At 42.6% G+C, this 22,758-nt stretch overlaps 1 pseudogene; it reads right to left on the minus strand.

Annotated features, from left to right (window-relative positions):
* Positions 1 to 6,177: 6,177 nt before the first annotated feature.
* Positions 6,178 to 6,357, minus strand: LOC126090316 (U2 spliceosomal RNA; annotated as a pseudogene).
* Positions 6,358 to 22,758: the final 16,401 nt, after the last annotated feature.

The raw sequence follows: 22,758 nt of genomic DNA on the forward strand, positions 1-22,758 counted from the left end.
AACGTGCACGAATTATTGTCACTAGTGCGGGCAGGCTGCTTCAACATCAAACAGAGGACGAGGTCGTAGACTGCAACTGACAGAGCACATGAAGAAGCTGTTATTGTTATGAGACTCATCAATCCACATGGTGGCACGCAATGTGGGGATCAACCAGAGGAAAGGCATTCGCATGTTGTATTGACATAAACTGCCCCCTTTCCTTCCGTCGCTGCATCGGTCACTCTGAGGACGTAATTTCGAAGGTCATACAATTTTTGTTGGTTTTCTCTGCAGCTCCTGGAAGACGACTCCACGTTCTTCCAACGTTGCCAAGGGAGGAACGTTTACAAGTCACAGTGATTTAAATTTACATAACAGGCTGTACTAGGCGGCTGAATATCCACGCTGGTTACCTCAGTTACAAAACAAAGGCATAAACGTAAGTTCTGGGGTAAACGTGGGTCACTTCACTTACGATGTCAAACTGATATGCTAATTAATTAAATTGACGCTGTATTCCCTTAACATATTGTTATCCTAATTGATTTGTGATTCGCTGGGAATACCTCTGCGAAAAGGGATAGTCACCTCTACCCAGGTCAGTCTGATCCACTTTACCCCTCCTGGGAAATCCTTCAGCCCCATCCTTCGTCACTTCCCTCCTCCCATCCGCCATCTTGAAACTCGCTGGAAAACACCCAGTCTGCACTGACCTATTGGAGAGCAAGGACCTCATGACAAGAAATTCAAATCAATGTCAGCTAACATAATAATATTTTGCTCCGTTCAGTTTGCATATTCTTCATTTAATCAGACTGCAGGAAACAGGGCTCCTCCCCTCCCTTCCTCCATCTAGAAATTGGAGGGAGGAAGACCCAGTCTCCGCTGAGTTGCCACTCTACGAGGATCTCATGACAAGAAATGGGCGGTAAATTCAATTAATATATTATTTATATATTTAAAAATTAATTAAATATTTTGGTAGGAAATGCAGGGCTGTATTCCTCTTTATCTAGGCAGGAAAAGAGCCCACTCTTATGGCATCACAACTGCGATATCAAATTAATTGTTTAGCAGTTTACAAGAGACAAGGTAGGGGAAAAGCCTCTGGAAAATGTAAGTGAAATTCTTACAAATGGCTCTGAGCACTATGGGACTTAACATCTGAGGTCATCAGTCCCCTAGAACTTAGAACTACTTAAACCTAACTAACCTAAGGACATCACACACATCCATGCCCGAGGCAGGATTCGAACCTGTGACCGTAGCGGCAGCGCGGTTCGAGACTGAAGCGCCTAGAACCTCTCGGCCACTCCGGCCGGGAATTACTTACAGATCACTTAAAAATTTCACCACTACCTTACGGCAATTCTTCTTCGTAACAAAATACATTTTCAACGCTGATAATCGCATGTGTACAATTTGCAGATCTAGTAATTAAATTTCAACCACAAATAGAACGTAGCGCTAAATATAACTGAGTTGTTCTACACACTGACGTTTCAGGAAACAAGCACCCTCCTACACCACAATGTTTCCTCTGGCTAATGAACATATCAGCTGAGACTGAGACAGCCAGGAGAGGACTAGAGACCTGCACCCACGTTGGCCACACCGGCAGGTGTGCGCTCATTTCTGAGTATCCTTACGCCATCCATACCAGATGCCCAGAGGCTGAAGAGGCATTTACCGTGACCGCATAACTGTCAAACAATCAGTTTACATGGGAAGATAATCGACCAGTGCAAAAGCTCGCCAGATTGATTCTTCTCAAACTACCACGTAAAAATTACAGAATACACACTTACCACACATGTCCGCTTCTGTCGCCGCTCAGCAACCATACTCGTTAGTTTGCTATTCAGTCACCTGAAAGCCACCGTGAGCACTTGGCTCTGCAGCTGCGGGCAAGACTCAACCAGCTGGAGCCTTCCTTTGTAACTAACCAGTAGGCACAGGCTAAGCTGCCACGCCCCGTGACCGCCCCTGCAGCTGGCTGCGGCACCATGGGAGACAAGCAGGCGTGGCTTGGATGTAAAGTTTTAATCCCAATTCCACCACCAACATGTTCTTCCCAGTTTAAAAAATCCACCTTGTCTAATCCGTGACAGGGATGTTGTTGTCCATACACCTCGAATTTCTCACACGAAATGTAGTTTCCTCCCATTTACACGAGCTATTTTTGAAGATACAAGAAATAGGAGCATACACACGTTTTCACTCCGCTTAAGTATCGTTACCCGTTGTGAAAATCCTGTACAATAGTACAATATGGCATAAGCTATATTTCCTATGTACATTCTCTTATGTGGTAGAAAATCTGTTCTTATCAGCTTAATATCTGTTACATCTTGCAAAACAGGGCTACAACATTAAAGTTAGTTTTGGCTTATTAGGAGGCCTCCTCATTTTCTAACTCTCCTAAGACAGCCAGAAGCCTCATCACTTACCATGTCTCTTAAAGTAGCCAGGACAGAGGAGATGTAAGTATCCACTTAATATTACGTAGAAAAGTTCCTTTAATATATATGATGTAATTACGATGGCCATCTCTCTCTCTCTCTCTGTAAGTGGATGACTGAAGTAGCGTTAACAGATCTCGCAGCAACTAAAAAACGCTTCAACTGGCGAATCATGTCTGTGATATTCCGTCCTCGTTTGCACTCGTCCGGCGGCAGTCGAATAACACTCGTCAGGTAACCATTACATACGCTCCTGTATCTAGAGGATTCCCTCAGGCTAGGTAATTCCTTCCTCCGATACCAAAATGGGCGGTAACCATTGTCGAATAGCTGAAAATAGCCAACGTTGTATTCATTCCGACGGTTGGCTGGTCATGTTGGTGGAAGTAAATCAGTTAGAAGCCTGGTATACAGCTCCAAAACTAATCCTGCTGAGACACGTCGGTATATTGGACCAGTAGGACGTTTGACACTCTTCTCCACCCCGCGACGACTCTGGCCACATCCCCACATGTCAACAGCTGTCACCACAATCACCAGATGTTGAAGGTCCACGTGCACGTCAGATCTGTACCGCTCCTGGCCCAAAAAGCCACCACTCGCCATGTGGACCAGATGCTAATAAATCCAGAAATGCGAAAGTTGTCCTATCGTTTGCAGAATGACTGAGCAATTAAACGTCACTGGACCATATACCAATATGCTGACGAACAAGTTATCTTTCCTCTAACTGCAAATTGAAAGGATCTGAGATGTGTCTTCGAAATATGCCGGAAAGGCAGACGCAATGGACAATAGCAAAATACCTGTCTGCTGACCATCCAATCCCAAACTTGTATGAGCCTTCAGACTTGGATATCCCTTAGACTACAGCCCTGTAGAAGCCTTCCTATTAGCTCCTGCTACTTAGTGGGTGGATGCTTTGAGAACTCAAATGGGAATCCCCTGAAGGAAGCTGATTTTGTTTTCGACAAACACTACTGAGAACCGACATTTGAAGCTGAAGAGCGAAGGATTATACTGCTGCCAACATACATTTCGCTTAACGACCTCAAAAATAAGAGACGAGAAATTAACGCTCATATGGAGGCACATAGAGAGTCTTTCTATCCCCTCGCTATATTTGCAAGTGGAATAGGAAAGGAAATGACTAGTAGTCGTACACAGTACCCTCCCTCAGGCACCGCACAATGGCTGGGGAAGTATGCTTATTGATGTAGGTGCGAACTTAGTCTACCTATTAAGAATCAGTCCATCTATTTATAGGCACACAAAATTCACGAAATAATGCTGTCTCTTAATTATCGAGAACCAAAAGAACTGTTTCTGATGATTGTCTCTCGGTAAAAATCGTCATACATACATCAAAACAAGTTTTGCATCACCTCGGTTCAGAGAGTTCCGGAACCGGTAAAGAAAATTGGAATAGAGGTCAACAAAACATCACTTTAGCCATTTTTATTGCTCATGAAAACCATACATTGCATGTTGTACCACCAATACAGCGAGACCTTCAGAGGTGGTGGTCCAGATTGATGTACACACCGGTACCTCTGATAACCAGGAGCACATCCTTTTGCATTTATGCATGCCTGTATTCGTCGTGGCACACGATTCACAAGTTCATGAAGGCACTGTTGGTCCAGATTGTCCCACTCCTCAACGGCGATTCCGCGTAGATCCCTCGGAGCGGTTGGTGGGTCACGCCGTCCTTAAATAGTCCTTTTCAATCCATCCCAGGCATTTTCGATAGGCTGGAGAACATGCTGGCCACTCTAGTCGAGCGATGTCGTTATCCTGAAGGAAGTCATTCACAAGATGTGCACGATGGGGGCGCGAATTGCCGTCCATGCCTCGCCAATATGCTGCTGATATGGTTGCACTATAGGGCAGAGGATGGCATTCACGTATCTTACTGCCTTTATAGCGCCTTCCATGATCACCAGCGGCGTACGTCGGCCCACATAATGCCACCCCAAAACAGAAGGGAACCTCTACCTCCCTAGGTCCACTGTTTCCGATGCGATAGTGAAGTTGAAACGTGAAGGGGCACATACAGCAGAAAAGCGTACAGGCCGACCTGCCTGTTGACTAACAGAGACCGACGACAGTTGAAGAACGTCGTAATATGTAATAGGTAGACATCTGTCCACGCCGTTAAGCAGACATTCCAAACGGCATCAGGATACACTGCAAGTACTGTGACAGTTAGGCGGGAGGTGAGAAAACTTGGATTTCATGGCCGAGCAGTTGCTCATAAGCCACACATCACACCTTTAAATGCCAAAGGACGCTTCGCTTTATGTAAGGAGCGTAAACATTGGACGATTGGAGACTGGAAAAATGTTGTGTGGAGTGGTGAATCACTGTAAACGATGTGGCGATTTGATTGCAGCGTGTGGGTATGGCGAATGCCCGGTGAACGTCATTTGCCAGCGTGTGTAATGCTAACAGTCAAATTCGGAGGCGGTGGTGTTATGGTGTGGTAGTGTTTTTCATGGAGGGGGCTTGCACTCCTTTTTGTTTTACGAGGCACTATCACAGCACAGGCCTACACTGATGTTTTAAGCTTCTTCTTGCTTCCCACTGTTGAAGAGCAATTCGGCGACGGCGACTGCATCTTTCGATACGATCGAGCACCTGTTCATAATGCACGTCCTGTGGCGGAGTGGTTACACGACAATAACATCCCTGTAATGGACTGGCCTGTACAGTGTCCTGACCTGAATCCTATAGAACACGTTTATGATGTTTTGCGACGCCGACTTCGTTCCAGGCCTCAACGGACTACATCGATATCTCTCCTCAGTGCAGCACTGCGCGAAAAATGAGTGCCATTCCATAAGAAAGCTTCCACCACCCAACTGAACGTACGCCTGCGAGAATGGAAGCTGTCTTCAAGGCTAAGGGTAACCAACAACATGTTGAATTCCAGCATCACCGATAGAGGGCGCCACGAACACGTAAGTCATTTTCAGCCATGTTTCCGGATACTTTTGATCATATAGTGTATGATGGTCAGCAGACAGGTATTTGGCTGTTGTTGACTGGATATCATATTTCGTGAAGACATCTCAGAACGTTTCAGTTTGCAGTTGGGTGGAGGAGTAGCGTAATGTTCAACGTCTTATGATTTAATCCAGCGACATTTAATCACGCAGTCCTTCTGAGTAGGCTAGGGCAACTTTTGAGACTCTGGAATCATTTACTAGCTGTTCTGCATGGCGAGTGGTGACTTGTCGGCCTGGAGCGGTACAGTCGTAATGTGCGGGCGGAGGTTCACAACACAGCGGCGGTGGTGGCAGCTGTTTGCTTGCTGGGACGGAGGCGGAGGCGTCACGGCTGTTGAGAAGAGACTGAAATATATTCTCGCCCCCATAGACTGACAAGTCTGAGGAGGCTTTGTTCAGGAACAGTATATCGGGATGCTAGGTGACTTTCTTCCACCAATATGACAAAGCAACTGAGAGACAGAATGTAGTCTGTGTCGGATATCTTCAGCTGGTTGGCGGGAATACCACGAATATGATTTGTGAGGTGGGGCGGTAGTTAAGCGTTTCTTCGTCGAGGCGAGATCTGTTAACGAAATTTCAATCACCCACCTAAACAGAGAGAGATGGTCATCGCAATTAAATCAGGTATATTACCGAATTTATAAAGTAGTATACAATATAAAACGGATATTTACATCTCGTCCGTTCTGCCTACTTTAAGGGACTTCATAAGTGACAAGGCATCTGGCTGTCTTCCGAGAGAAAGTGAGGAGACAACTTGTAGCAGAGGTAGAGCATGCCTTTAGCACTTCATCGTGAGCCAAAAATGAGTTTAGTATTCTAGTCCTGTGAAGCAGAACGTAACAGATATTAAGCTGATAAAAACAGATTTCTTTTAACAGATAGGGCATAAAGCATATGTAGCCTACGCCATCTGTACTGTTGTACAGGATTATCACAACATGTAAAAATAGTTTAGTGATGTGAAACTGTGAGTATGCTCCGATGTCACTTGTCTTCAAAAATAGCGAATATAAAAGGGAAGAATCTAGACTGCGTATGAGAAATTTGACATGTATGGACAACAACATCCCAGTCTCGGATCGGGAAAGGTGAATTTTTTTAAATGGAGGGGATTCCACTTTGATGGTCGAATTGGGGTTAGAACTAGAGATGGGCAAAACTGTTCTTTTCAGAGATTGGATCAGAACTGTTCACTCCCTGAAATGAATTAGCTCTTTTTCATGACTCACCACTCATTTACAATAGAAAATAAATGGAAGGCACATTGCCCTTTAAACTTGGTTTATTCCAGTACTATACCTGTATTTTGATCTTATTTGATCCTATTTTGAAGTAACACAGATAATGAGTAAGAATTTTGTATTGTTTATTGAAATTTCCACGATATGACAAAGTTTTTGATTATTGATTTATTTTGCACTATCGTGGTTTTTTGGGTGATCGGAAAATGTTGTAACTTGAGATTTACATTAACAATATCTTTGGCTATAATGTATTAAAATTTCGTTAACCTCATACAAATACATCGCAAGCCATATATTTGTAAAGTGAACGTTTCCTTTCGAAGACGCCTAAAATTGCAAAATCCGTACCAGAATAAGAAAAAAAAATATAAATTTGACTGTAAAACGAAAGTGCTGCATATAGCCTTACGCAGAATAAAACAAGGAAAATATTGGTGTATCACATTTTGCGATACGTTTATCAGTTCGCTCGTAATTAAAGCGTAAATTCGAGTGTCCATAATAAAAATCCTATAGTAAGAGGAGTCATCAGGAACCTAATCTAATCAGTTTAAACAAATAAAAATAAAATAAAAACAATTGATGTATACATAACATAATAATGTAATATACATAGCGGTATTACTACGAAAAACAATATCCAGTGGGGACGAACTCCGATGCAGAAGCGCTGAGTCGAGCAGGTCGAGCCGCGAGCTGTATTACTGCTTGAGCTGAGACCGCAGAGACCAGAGTGACACCTGAGTCACTTTGCTCGACGCTCTGGCTAGAGTCGAGACGGTGGGGTGAGCGTTGAGCGGGCGAGTTCTGAGGGTGGGAGGGAGCGGTGAACTCACCCGCTCCGAGACAAATCGTCCGTTCCCTTGCGAGCAGCTTTTGCAAGTAGTTCCTATGTTATCCGCTAGGTGGCTCTCTGTCCTGTTGCTCGCATCAACTGCTCAGAGGGCAGGACGTGCGACTGAAACGATCGCCGACAGAGTGCGATGCGAAGTTAAGCTGCGCCAGACACTGCACAGTGCACACGGCAGACGACGCACAGAGACGGCACGGCATATGTGAAACACAAAATCCAATGGGGCACTGCACAATGCAGGCAGCCAAGGCAGAAGCAGGGCAGAGGCCGGCGCTGGCTGTGTTGTGTGGCGTGCACTGTGCTCTGACCAGCAGAGGCGCTGCTGATATGCTCCGTCTCTCTCTCTCTCTCTGCCGTGGGAAACGTTTGGAGCTACCATTCTTTTTTTCTGAATCACTGATTGTTCACTCCTTCGAAAGATTGAACTCTATGAATTAGTTCAAGAGCGGATCCCCCATCTCTAGTTAGAACCATAATTTAAGCCGCGCCTCCCAGTCTTGCAGTGTGTCAGAGACAGCAGCAGGGGCCAGTCACAGGGCTTGGCAGATCTGAAGTCGAAGCCTAGCCTGTGCCTATTGATTAGTTACGATGGACGTCTCCAGATAGTCAGGTCTTGCCTGCAGCCGTGGGGAAAAGTCCTGGAGCTGGTGCTAACGGCACCCTCTTTGTGACTGAGTAGTGAACTGACCAGTATGGTAACTGAGCGACGACAGAAGTGAACGCGTGTATTTAGAGCGTATTCTCAGATTTTTATGTGCAAATTTGAGCAGAATTAATATGGCGAGCGTTTGTTGCTGATCATTATTCACTCCACGTAAACTCTTTGGTTGACTGTTAGGTGGTCACAGTGACGGTCTCTCCAGTCTCTGAGCATCTGGTATGGCTGGCGTAAGGGCACCTGGCGATGGGCGCAGAACTGCTGATGTGCCCGACATGCGTGCGTATCTCTAGCCCTCTCCCATCAAAAGTGGCCTCCGCTTCCGACGGTCCTGAGGTCCGGGTTCGTGACTGCAGTTTTCTTTTCACATGAGGTTAGTGGAAACATTGTGGTGGAGGAGAACACTTGTACCTCAAACGTCGGTGCACAGAAGACCTGGGATACGTTTAGTACTATGGTCTATTTGTGGCTGAAATTTAATTACTTGATTTACAGAAGTACATGTGTATGATTCTCAAATGTGGAAAGTATGTTTTATTACGAAGAACAATCATCGTAAGATGGTGGTGGTTGTTTTAAGCAATCCATTTGACTTACACTTTCTTGAGTTTTTTTCCTTGCCTTGTCTCCTGTAAATTGTTAAACAGTTAATTCGATAGGGTAATGGGAGTGGACCATTTTCGGTCATTGTCGGTATCACAATTGTAAAGTCACAAGAGTGGGCTTTTTCTGCCCAAATAAAGAGAACCACAGCCCATATTTCCCACAAGTTTAATTAATTAATTAAATTTGTATTTAAATAAATAAACAATATACAACTAAAATTTACCACCCGTTACTTGTCATGAGATCCTGCCAGTCCGTCAACTCAGCATAGTCTCAGTCTTTTTCCCACCATTTTCCAGATGTGGGAGGGTAGGGGAGGAACTTTGTCACGCACAAACTTATTGCCGGCCGCGGTGGCCATGCGGATCAGACGCTGTAGTCCGGAACCGCGCGACTGCTACGGTCGCAGGTTCGAATCCTGCCTCGGGCATGGATGTGTGTGATGTCCTTAGGTTAGTTAGGTTTAAGTAGTTCTAAGTCCTAGGGGACTGATGACCTCAGATGTTAAGTCCAATAGGGCTCAGGGCCATTTGAACCATTTTGAAACAAAATTATTAAAAATATGCAAGCTGAACAGTATATTATTATATCAGATTACACTGATTTCAATTTCGTGGTTTGAGATCCTTCGTTTGGAGCAGCTCAGCATGAACTGAGTCTTTTCACCACGAATTTTCAGATGTGGGTGGGGTGGGAAGGAGTGGAGTAGAGGATGGCTGGGGGATTTCGCAGGAGGAAGAAAAGTGGCTGAGAACTGAACTGGGGAATGCTGACAATCCCTTTTCCCAGAGAGGTGGGGACTAAGGGCGGGAGGGGGGAGGGCGTGATGGCATTCAGAAGGATGGATTATCTCCATGGAGTCAGAAATCAATTCGCATAACAACAGGTATACCCCGGGAGTCATAAATCAATTAGTATAACAATAAGTTAACCTCTGCATCGTGAGTTTTATCAATTAGCATATCAATTTGCTGTCAAAAGTGGCATAGAACCCCCCCCCCCTACCCCAAATACTATCATATGGTGCGGCATGATAAGAAATACCGTTGTTGGAGCATACTTCATTCTACAGGTGTCAAGCGGAAACATGTATGCACACTTTCCTACGACCATTATAAATGTTCTTCTAGAAAAGGAACAGCTGGACAAGCGACAGTGTATGTGCTTCGATCACGACAGCTGCCCAGGTCACTCTTCATGTTTCAACGCAAATACTTAATGAAAAGATACATCACCGTTGGATAGGATGGAATGGAGCAGTGCAAGGGCCAGCCAGGGCCCCTGATTTGGCTCCTCTTGATTTCATTATATGGGGAGCTGTGAAAACGCAGTCTATTATGAAGGCCCACCTACTCGAAACGATATGCGTCGTCGATTCATCACAACATGCAACGGCACATCATCCAATGTACTTTCATAGGTTCGTCTATTTTTCGAACGGCGATTGCAAATGTGCCTTGCAGTCTATGGTAAACAAGTCGAGCACATGCTTAAGGAACATTTAAAACTACGTTTCGCTAAGGAAAGTATTTATTTTGTGGAATACATGTCGTCATTTCTTCTGAATGAAATATTTCGCACATTTGAAGTATATTCCATTCAATTACAATTTGAAAATGGCTCTGAGCACTGTGGGACTTAACACCTGAGGTCATCAGTCCCCTAGAACTTAGAACTTCTTAAACCTAACCAACCTAAGGACATCACACACATCCATGCCCGAGGCAGGATTCGAACCTGCGACCGTAGCGGTCGCGCGGTTCCAGACTGCAGTGTCTAGAACCGCTCGGCCACAACGGCCGGCACTACAATTTCGAGTAGTACTTGAAGACACATTTGTCCTACAACAGGTGTTTTACCTTTAATAAGCAATCAGACCTCCTCAAGCAAAGACACTTCATGTATTTTTTCTTTTTTCAAAAGTGAGAGAGTTAATACAATAGTTTCTCTTTTTCGTGAATAGCGCTGTTTATAAGTGTGAAATGCGGACGCGCCACGTTGCTCTTTCGTCTTCGAGATGCAAGCAGCAACACGGAGGTTTTAATTGGAAAACTTTCTGACGGAACTGTAACTGCTTCCACAAACCTGGAACCCTACACACGTTTGAAATATCACTTTTGTTACTTATGCACGAAGACGGAAATCTGTAGCTTCCATCTCTATTGAAACTGTACTTGTCCTTCGATACTTCAAGTGCTTGTTTTCTCTTCCAAAGGCTCGTGAGGAGAAAGTAAGGCAGGATATATCGGTAGTTCTGTGAAGAGCGAAACCGCAGAGGAACCGTGTATCACCGGACGAAACGAAAGCTATTACTCAACTCAAGAGAAATTAAGGCATCATGTTTTAGACACAGTGAAATATGGGAAATGGATGGAACAACCACTGGCGGCGGCTGTGTACCGTGAGTTCACATACAATGTAATAAACAAGAACGTAAGTAATCGGGAAGATCTGCTACCAGATTACAGAAAGTTTAGCTGTATTGCCAAGATTCTGACGCCACGTTAACCTGTCTCGCCCAGAATATACGGCCAACCAAAAATCTCGAAGAAGATTGTCTGCTGAGACCTGTGAACGGGATTCATTCTCCAAAGCACTTTTTAGTTAGTCATTTATCGGGGAAACAGAAACTTCTTGTCGGAAAAGCTAACTCCATTCTGAAGGACGAACTCCTTTCTGGCAGGTTCCAAATATTGTGTGGATATATTAGAGGCACAGAAAGTATCCATACCTGACATACTGTTTATCTTCGACATTAAATCTTTATTTATGAACATCCCCGTAGCCGATGCAATGGAAACCATTGGGGGTAAGATGGCTAGAGTTATAAGTGACCTGTTCGAATAATGCTTGCGGTCGAGTTGCTTCAAATATAAAGGGTAATTTTCTTAACAATGTGATGGGGTTGCTATGGGGTCACCTCTGTCGCCTTTAACAGCTTTTATTTATGGAACACTTCGAATAAAAGACATTAAGTAATGCGCAAATACTTGTAGCGCTATGTGGATAACACCTTTGTTGTGTGGCCACGCAACAAGGAAGAACTACATAAATGTTCTTGAACTTCCGTATTAGATTCATGCGAAAACCAGCTTCGTCGTGGAAATGGAGCGTGAGTTCACCTCCTGTTCTTAGATATTTTGTTCTACAGATGACCTACCACCAATTAAGGACACACAATTTTGACGAACCCTACATCGTAAAGGGATAGCAAAACGGCGCTTCTCCCCACCATCCAGCCCAGAAACAGGCCCCTCTGAACGCTCTGTCTTCACGTACGTTCCACGTCAGTGAGAGTAAGAGCTCAGATCAGAGCTAGATTTCTTTGGGGGAAACATTTATGGCCAACAGTTTATATGACCTTTACATAAACAGGGCCTTCAAACGAAGCGCTAAAGTAAATACGCAAAGAGAAAGAACGAGGAACCTCATGGCTACCATTTGTTACGAGAGGCAAAACCTGGCTGAAGAATGGAATAAGGTATACATTTTTCAGTCAACAGAAGACAAAAAACTTCTTCTGACCTAAAATAGACTGGCTTAACCGTACCCACGTTCCGGGGGATAGTGAAATGACATGCATGCCGCAAGGTATAGATCGGCGAGTCTAGAAGGACAATAAAGGAACACAAAGAATATGAATACCACGAACGTATAAGAGAAAATTTAATATCAGCGGTAGAAGAGCACATGGAAGAATGTGACTCGTCCACGGATTTTAAGAACATATATATGTTACCCAGAGAAAGTAATATTTATAGACATAAAGTGTAGTAAGGAATTGATATATCTAAGAACGAATACAATTCTACTAGAATTGACGATTACATGCTTGTGTCTTCTTGGCTACCCATTATCGCGTATGTAAACACCGTACCACGGCAAGCGAGGACAATAAAATAACCACGGTGCCACGACAGGATTAACATTTAGGATCCCAACTCTCTGTCAGTATCTCTTTTCAGTATTTTCGCGTCAACGGTGACCCACCAATGCCAGCCTGAAAGTTTTTCATCCCGCAGCTACACTTCTACAGGGAGTCCCGTCAAAACAACCTTCTGTAGGTAACTGTAACCGGAATGTGCGCTGATATGGAAGTTCCTGGCAGATTAGAACTGTGCTAGGACACCCCGATGCTGAATGAAAGATTTGATCTGGAGAAATCCCCCAGGCTGTGACCAAGCCGTGTCTCCGCAATATCCTTTCTTCCAGGAGTGTTAGTCCCGAAAGTTTCGTAGGAGAACTTATTTGAAATTGGAAGGTAAGAGATAAGGAACTGGCAGAAGTAAAGCTATGAGGACGGTCTTTAGTCGTGCTCGGATAACTCAACCGGTAGAACACTTGCCCTCTACAGCCAAAGGTCACGATTAGGAGTCGGCATCAGGCACAGAGTTTTAACTTGGCATGAATTTTCATTTAATGCAGCTACAGTTAGCGTTACAGATATGTACCATCACTGATGCCGTGACAGCAATGGTTCTCGTCAAATAAACGTTCCAAAAATTTTTACGTAACTCATTTCAGACGGAGATTTAATTGCGGATGCTGTAAGAAGCAGTGCTTCATAATAGGTTTTGTCAGTAAGACCAATTGCTACTCTAACGAAAAAGAGTACATAAGTCCCAATTAGCTTGGAAATAATTAATCGTGGTCAGAGATCAGAAATTCACAAATAGGCTCGAGATATGTACTGTAAACGGCCAACTGTTCGAGGACGCTAGTGATTTCGGGAGAATTAAGTCTTTACGGAGCGTGTATGACCATTCCAGAAATTTTGAAATTAACGAATTATAGAGAACAATCTATGTTGTTCGCATTAAAAATATAATGAAATTACTTAATTAGACTTAGATATGCAACAAAAATGTGATATAATATACGCCTGAAGGTCACCAGGCTTGGTGTTGACTTTGGCGTCAATGTTTTTATGGTATTATTTACGAATAAACCAGTTGTTACTAACTTGACACTCTTAATGCCTCACATTTTAAGATATCAATTTGGTAACAATGAGACTGTCATACGAAATAGAAAACTACGAAACCACGAGTCTTAGTTATAGGACGCAAAGGCTGTTACATACTGCTGCTGGTATCTAATATCTGCCTGCCTGAGCTAGAGAATGCTGGCAGAAATATATGAAATAATGTCATTAAAAACTTAGCAAATGAAGACACTGCCTGCAAGGGTGGATTGACGACTCTAGTTAATGTCAGGTAAACCTCCACAGATCGCTTTCTGTAGGCGATTCTCCCGAGGAGTGTATAGAACCTCCGAAGCATTTCTACAAGGGCAATGACAATGAAACGGTGCCCTAGGCTTTCGAGTGAAACTGGTTAGTAACTAAGATAATACGCTGTCTGTTATGATAGGCTGTGGTAAGGTCGTATGGGCTCAAACTGCTGAGGTCACCCGTCCCTAAGCTTACTGACTACTTAATCTAACTTAAGCTAACTTACGCTAAGTACAACACACACACACCCATGGCCGAGGGAGGACTCGAAGTCCCGACGGGGGAAGCCACATGGACTGTGACAAGGCGCCTATCTGTGGCGGTTTACCTGTATATTAGTCGTTAAAATCATTAAGAAGAAAAAGTAAACTTTGTTTACTACGCAATTATCTCTCTAGAATAAAGTAGCCATACTAAGGATCTACAAATAAAGGATCCCATTTCAGTCATTCAGAAAATAGTTCACGTAACGACACTAGTGTTTGCTCAGATTGTAACTTTCTTGGAGCTTAGCGGTGACAACTAGAGAAGTTAAAAGTTTCGACGAGTCACACAAACCCCTGGAGTGTCGTGAACGTTTAGTAACCTGGCTGCGTCAACTGCGGGAGAAAACTCGACATGCTTTCGCACTGGATCGGAGACACCCGCTTGCGCTTAGAGAAAAAGTGGCAGTACTGGTCACGCATAACAACTGCTAGATCAGCGGCCGATATGGAATCGTACAGACGGAAGTATTAAGGAGCACTTACTTTATGTAGGTAACTTGCTACAGCTTATAAGAATTGGAAGAAAAGGATTTTTGTAGCCATCAGCAGTACCCATTCAAATTTATTCTTTCACTGTTCCAGTTTTTATAATTATCATCACTGAAACACTAAACAACAACAACAGAACACAGACAAAAAGAACGGAAAATCTCAGAATTATACTTACGTACATCAGAACCAGAAGAAGTACTTACAAGCAGTAGCAGATGGATTAGAAAAGCATACCGCTCAAAATTACACATCAGAATACAAAATATAACAATGTTCCACAATCGTGTGGGCTAATGCTCTAAGTCACACAAATGGGTTACAGTTCATTGCATAACAGGTTGCATAAAGACTGCTTATGGCTACCAAGCGGATAGCTCATAGGCAAACGTAAGATCGTCAAAGAGTATAATATCAGAGATAAAGATATATCAAGATATGTACATTAGCCAATGGACGTCAGAGAGTACAACTCATACAAAACTAGTTCAGTGTTGGAAAACTGTTGTGGTTACTGTAAACAATGGAACTACACTGATAACAACATCGGGAGAAATAGTGTAGATGACGCTACATTATAAAACCTGGTAATCGAATAAATCGTACGTCGCAAAAGTGATGTGTTGTGAGATAATTATTTTTAGCCTAACAGATACATGATATGAAGAAGTAACTTGGGAAGTGAATACAATCAATCAACTTCTCATACAACTGACAAAATGACATAATTCTTTATTTAGCTACGCTGTCAAGTGCTATTATTATCAAAAGCAAAGTGCTAATAATGAGCATAATTTATAGTACAAACAACAACTATAAACTGAAATAAATGATTTACATCTATATATTAGCCAAGAATTAACGCACGTAAAAGTAACATTCAGATTACAAATTAACGTAAACATCGAATATCAAACATCATATATAACCAAAAAATTATTTACGATTACAGATACCACGAAAGCATGTCATGAAATTATACCTGTCATGAAATTATATATACTCAGATTATAGATCAGTAATAAAAGATGACTGTAAGAAAACGTACCCCTTGTGCTACAGGTGACATAAACCTCATGTCTGACTCATTATAAGAATTACATCTACACCATTTCTACTGCAAATAATAGTACAAACAGAAACATATTAAGGAATTGTATACAATATAGGCATAAAATTACAGTTCAATAATAAAACATTAATGCCACAAAACTAGGCCTTGGATTACAGATGATTTCAATGCAACAAACGTAGGCGTACGTTACAGGTGATATAAACCTTGCGTTCCAGGTGACATAAACCTAATCCTCGGGTTATATACTTCATTGGTCTGTAATAAGATACTGAGACCTTTAAAACAAGTCAAGGGACAAGAATAACTGAGTTATATCGACGTATCGGGTTACAGGTCGCACAGACTTTAGACATTACTTATAATAACAAGTCAAGCATTACACATTTTCAATAATATCCATTTTCTATATCTATCTATCTATCTATATCCGAATCACGCTCTAGCTACTGCCGGATCTGGGTGCTGATGAGTCCTCTCCATTTGGCACGGTCCTCCCACCACTTTTCTTCCTCCACTTGCTGCCAGGTCACACCTCTCCTTTCTACAGATATTCTCACTCCCATTTTCCCCCGTGTTCTTGAGCGCCCTCTAGGTCTTTTCCCGTCCATCTTTAGTTCTTCCATAATTTTAGGGAGTCTCTGCCCATGCATCGTCTTAACATGCCCATACCATCTTAATCTCTTTCTTTCAATTTCTTCTCTCATACTTTCTTGTTTAAGGTCCTTTCTAATCTCTACATTCCTTACTCTGTCCATTCTTGTTTTTCCCTTAACTGCTCTGAGAAATTTCATTTCCCCTGCTTGCAGTCTGCTCCAGTCCCTTTCTGTCATTGTCCATGTTTCTCCACCATAGGTGACAATAGGGATGTAATAATTCTTATACATAAGGAGTTTTGCTCTTTCTGAAACTTCATTATTCCGAATCAGGTGTTTTATTGTTTGGTAGAAATTGCCTCCCTTCTGTAACCTCCTATTTATATCGTTAGCTATTCTTCCATCCCTAGATATTTCACTCCCTAAATAAGTGAAACTTTCTACCACTTTGAGGCGTTCTCCATTCAAGGTAATATTTCTGTTGATCCCTTTCTCTCTTCCAAATACCATTACTTCACTCTTATCTTTATTTATTTTTAATCCATACCTTTTCATTATTTCCTTCCACGCATCAAGCTGTAACTATACATCTACCTCTTTATCACCCCATATTACCATATCATCTGCAAAAATCATCTTTTCTATATATAACGATTAAATTCTCTCTGACTTTCAGCCGCGTTAAGTGGTTTAAAATCCATGATGTTTCACCTGAGTGCTCTTCGGCCACTGTCAAGTGATAAATGTTGAATGAATCCTTATATAGCCGCACTGCCTTCATGGCCTTATATATTGCTTGCACGCTTGTCGCGTCCACTTCAGTCTTCCCACGACCGGTTTCCAGGATACACTTAGCTGCAGGCCGCCATGTTTATTGAGGTTGTTATCAGAAATTTTTAACTCGATAACTTCTTTAATGACGCTGTCCCAGAAACTATTAGTCCGTGTAATAAATGATGTCTCGAAAAATTCATTGCGGTGTCCGTTTTCTAGAGCATTTTTCAGGATGCTGTAGTCGAAAACATCTCTCGTGTTCTATAAGGCGCTGTTCAGTAGTATCTACAGTCCGTCTGACATAAAGCTCTCCACACCCACACTGTACTGCCATCTGAAGATCACACCTCTGCATCCCATCGTGAGCACACCAAATCAAGAATACGACCGACTTCATTAGTCGAATCAAATGCTTACGTCTTGGAGGAGACCTGACGTTCTCATCAAACATTCTGTAGATCTGCTCTCCCAGTTATTTAACGACATCGTATTTTTTGTATGATGGACACTGTTTCAATCAGTCTGACGGCGTCAGCCCATCGGCTCTGGTTAAAGCCAACATGATTTTGGTGTACTTTGAGAACATCGCCCTGGTCTCGGCTCCTGCAAAGCCTAGTTGCTTCTACCGTTACGTCGAAAACCCGTTCATTGCCTGGTCCCATGGTAGTGAAAAAACCAAAAGAATTCTTGGAACACATCGACAGTATCCATGACAAAATCAGGTTCACGATGGAAGAAGAAATATTGCCTTGCCATTTCTTGACGACACCGACCGCAGTGAAGAGAATGGACGCCTCAGCCACAGTGTTTACCAGAAATCCACCCGTGTGAACCGATTTCTGCATGCTCGCAGCTGTCACCACCATTCGGAGAAAAGTTCTATTGTGAGAACTTGCTGCATGGTTCAAATGGTTCAAATGGCTCTGTGCACTATGGTACTTAACACCTGAGATCATGAGTCCCCTAGAACTTAGAACTACTTAAACCTGACTAACCTAAGGACATCACACACATCCATGCCCGAGGCAGGATTCGAACCTGCGACCGTAGCGGTCGCGCGGTTCCAGACTGAAGCGCCTTTAACCGCATGGCTACACTGGCCGGCTGCTGCATGGAGCGGCAGCGGTCTCAGACGATGAAAACCTTCCGATGTATCTGAGCCACTTGCAAAATGTATTCAAGGAAATTGGTTGCAACACCGCCGGATTTAGCAAGTCATCTTGCCGAAGAAACGGAATAAGAAGGCTCACGCAAAGGGCGCGAAGAAGCTCGTATTTTCGCCGTTCTATGGTTCCTAACTCACAATTCAACGAGAACTGATATTTTAATCAGACAGAATGGGCATGTTATAAGCGAGACGGGACAATTCAAGTTCCTAGGCATACGGATAGATAGAGCTGTTGTGGAAAGCCCATGTTCAGGATCTTGTTCAGAAACTAAATGCCGCTTTATTTACCATTAGAACAGTATCCCCCCCCCCACCCATGAACCATGGACCTTGCCGTTGGTGGGGAGGCTTGTGTGCCTCAGCGATAGAGATGGCCGTACCGTAGGTGCAACCACAACGGAGGGGTATCTGTTGAGAGGCCAGACAAACATGTGGTTCCTGAAGAGGGGCAGCAGCCTTTTCAGTAGTTGCAGGGGCAACAGTCTGGATGATTGACTGATCTGGCCCTGTAACATTAACCAAAACGGCCTTGCTGTGCTGGTACTGCGAACGGCTGAAAGCAAGGGGAAACTACAGCCGTAATTTTTCCCGAGGACATGCAGCTCTACTGTATGATTAAATGATGATGGCGTCCTCTTGGGTAAAATATTCCGGAGGTAAAATAGTCCCCCATTCGGATCTCCGGGCGGGGACTACTCCGGAGGACGTCGTTATCAGGAGAAAGAAAACTGGCGTTCTACGGATCGGAGCGTGGAATGTCAGATCCCTTAATCGAGCAGGTAGGTTACAAAATTTCAAAAGGGAAATGGATAGGTTAAAGTTAGATATTGTGGGAATTAGTGAAGTTCGGTGGCAGGAGCAACAAGACTTTTGGTCAGGTGATTACAGGGTTATAAATACAAAATCAAATAGGGGTAATGCAGGAGTAGGTTTAATAATGAATAAAAAAATAGGAGTGCGGGTTAGCTACTACAAACAGCATAGTGAACGCATTATTGTGGCCAAGATAGACACAAAGCCCATGCCTACTACAGTAGTACAAGTTTATATGCCAACTAGCTCTGCAGATGATGAAGAAATAGATGAAATATATGACGAGATAAAAGAAATTATTCAGGTAGTGAAGGGAGACGAAAATTTAATAGTCATGGGTGACTGGAATTCGTCAGTAGGAAAAGGGAGAGAAGGAAACATAGTAGGTGAATATGGATTGGGGGGAAGGAATGAAAGAGGAAGCCGCCTTATAGAATTTTGCACAGAGCATAACTTAATCATAGCCAACACTTGGTTCAAGAATCATAAAAGACGGTTGTATACCTGGAAGAATCCTGGAGATACTAAAAGGTATCAGATAGATTATATAATGGTAAGACAGAGATTTAGGAACCAGGTTTTAAATTGTAAGAAATTTCCGGGGGCAGATGTGGATTCTGACCACAATCTATTGGTTATGGACTGCAGATTGAAACTGAAGAAACTGCAAAAAGGTGGGAATTTAAGGAGATGGGACCTGGATAAACTGAAAGAACCAGAGGTTGTAGAGAGTTTCAGGGAGAGCATAAGGGAACAAATGACAGGAATGTGGGAAAGAAATACAGTAGAAGAAGAATGGGTAGCTCTGAGGGATGAAGTAGTGAAGGCAGCAGAGGATCAAGTAGGTAAAAAGACGAGAGCTAATAGAAATCCTTGGGTAACAGAAGAAATATTGAATTTAATTGATGAAAGGAGAAAATATAAAAATGCAGTAAATGAAGCAGGCAAAAAGGAATACAAACGTCTCAAAAATGATATCGACAGGAAGTGCAAAATGGCTAAGCAGGGATGGCTAGAGGACAAATGTAAGGATGTAGAGGCTTGTCTCACTAGGGGTAAGATAGATACTGCCTACAGGAAAATTAAAGAAACCTTTGGAGAGAAGAGAACCACTTGTATGAACATCAAGAGCTCAGATGGAAACCCAGTTCTAAGCAAAGAAGGGAAGGCAGAAAGGTGGAAGGAGTATATAGAGGGTTTATACAAGGGCGATGTACTTGAGGACAATATTATGGAAATGGAAGAGGATGTAGATGAAGACGAAATGGGAGATAAGATACTGCGTGAAGAGTTTGACAGAGCACTGAAAGACCTGAGTCGAAACAAGGCCCCGGGAGTAGACAACATCCCATTTGAACTACTGATGGCCTCGGGAGAGCCAGTCATGACAAAACTCTACCATCTGGTTAGCACGATGTATGAGACAGGCGAAATACCCTCAGACTTCAGGAAGAATATAATAATTCCAATCCCAAAGAAAGCAGGTGTTGACAGATGTGAAAATTACCGAACTATCAGTTTAATAAGTCACAGCTGCAAAATACTAACGCGAATTCTTTACAGACGAATGGAAAAACTAGTAGAAGCCGACCTCGGGGAAGATTAGTTTGGATTCCGTAGAAATTTTGGAACACGTGAGGCAATACTGACCTTACGACTTATCTTAGAAGAAAGATTAAGAAAAGGCAAACCTACGTTTCTAGCATTTGTAGACTTAGAGAAAGCTTTTGACAATGTTAACTGGAATACTCTCTTTCAAATTCTGAAGGTGGCAGGAGTAAAATACAGGGAGTGAAAGGCTATTTACAGTTTGTACAGAAACCAGATGGCAGTTATAAGAGTCGAGGGGCATGAAAGGGAAGCAGTGGTTGGGAAAGGAGTAAGACAGGGTTGTAGCCTCTCCCCGATGTTATTCAATCTGTATATTGAGCAAGCAGTAAAAGAAACAAAAGAAAAATTCGGAGTAGGTATTAAAATTCATGGAGAAGAAGTAAAAACTTTGAGGTTCGCCGATGACATTGTAATTCTGTCAGAGACAGCAAAGGACTTGGAAGAGCAGTTGAACGGAATGGACAGTGTCTTGAAAGGAGGATATAAGATGAACATCAACAAAAGCAAAACGAGGATAATGGAATGTAGTCAAATTTATTCGGGTGATGCTGAGGGAATTAGATTAGGAAATGAGACACTTAAAGTAGTAAAGGAGTTTTGCTATTTAGGGAGTAAAATAACCGATGATGGTCGAAGTAGAGAGGATATAAAATGTAGACTGGCAATGGCAAGGAAAGCGTTTCTCAAGAAGAGGAATTTGTTAACATCGAGTATAGATTTAAGTGTCAGGAAGTCGTTTCTGAAAGTATTTGCATGGAGTGTAGCCATGTATGGAAGTGAAACATGGACGGTAAATAGTTTGGACAAGAAGAGAATAGAAGCTTTCGAAATGTGGTGCTACAGAAGAATGCTGAAGATAAGGTGGGTAGATCACGTAATTAATGAGGTGGTATTGAATAGGATTGGGGAGAAGAGAAGTTTGTGGCACAACTTGACTAGAAGAAGGGATCGGTTGGTAGGACATGTTTTGAGGCATCAAGGGATCACAAATTTAGTATTGGAGGGCAGTGTGGAGGGTAAAAATCGTAGAGGGAGACCAAGAGATGAATACACTAAGCAGATTTAGAAGGATGTAGGTTGCAGTAGATACTGGGAGATGAAGCAGCTTGCACAGGATAGAGTAGCATGGAGAGCTGCATCAAACCAGTCTCAGGACTGATGACCACAACAACAACAACAACAGAACAGTATCTGAAATAAGTGACATTTCAACACGAAAAGTAGTCCACTTCGCATATTTTCATACACTTATGTCATGTGGTACTATTTTTTGGGGAAATTCTTCTGATTCAAAAAGGGTAATTTTGGCTCAAAAACGGGCTGTTCGAGCTATGTGTGGTGTAAGTTCGAGAACCTCTTGTCGACCCCTATTCATAAAACTGGGAATTCTGACATTGCCCTCACAGCATATATTTTCTTTAATATCGTTTGTTGTTAGCAATATCAGCCTATTCCCAAGAGTTAGCAGCTTTCACTCAGTTAATACTAGGCAGAAATAAAATCTGCATGTAGAATGCACTTCCTTGACTCTTGTGCAGAAAGGAGTGCAGTATTCTTCTGCATCCATTTTCAATAAGCTACCACAAGAACTCAAAAATCTTAGCAGTAGCCCAAACGCTTTTAAGTCTAAACTGAAGAGTTTCCTCATGGCTCACTCCTTCTATTCTGTCGAGGAGCTCCTGGAAGAGCTAAAAAATTAAGCAAATTCCAGTGTTACATTCTTGATTTTCTTTATTTAAACTAATGACGTGTCGCCTGAATATGTTTCTTATATTTCATTTTATCTGTTTCTACAATCGTGTTATAATTTCATGTATTGACTCGTTTCATGACCATGGAGACTTCTCCTTAATGTGGTCCCACGGAACAATAAATAAATAAATATAAATTAAAAAAATAAAAATAACAAAAAAG

The sequence above is a fragment of the Schistocerca cancellata genome, chromosome 6 (assembly GCF_023864275.1).
Source record: "Schistocerca cancellata isolate TAMUIC-IGC-003103 chromosome 6, iqSchCanc2.1, whole genome shotgun sequence".
Lineage (NCBI taxonomy): Eukaryota > Metazoa > Arthropoda > Insecta > Orthoptera > Acrididae > Schistocerca > Schistocerca cancellata.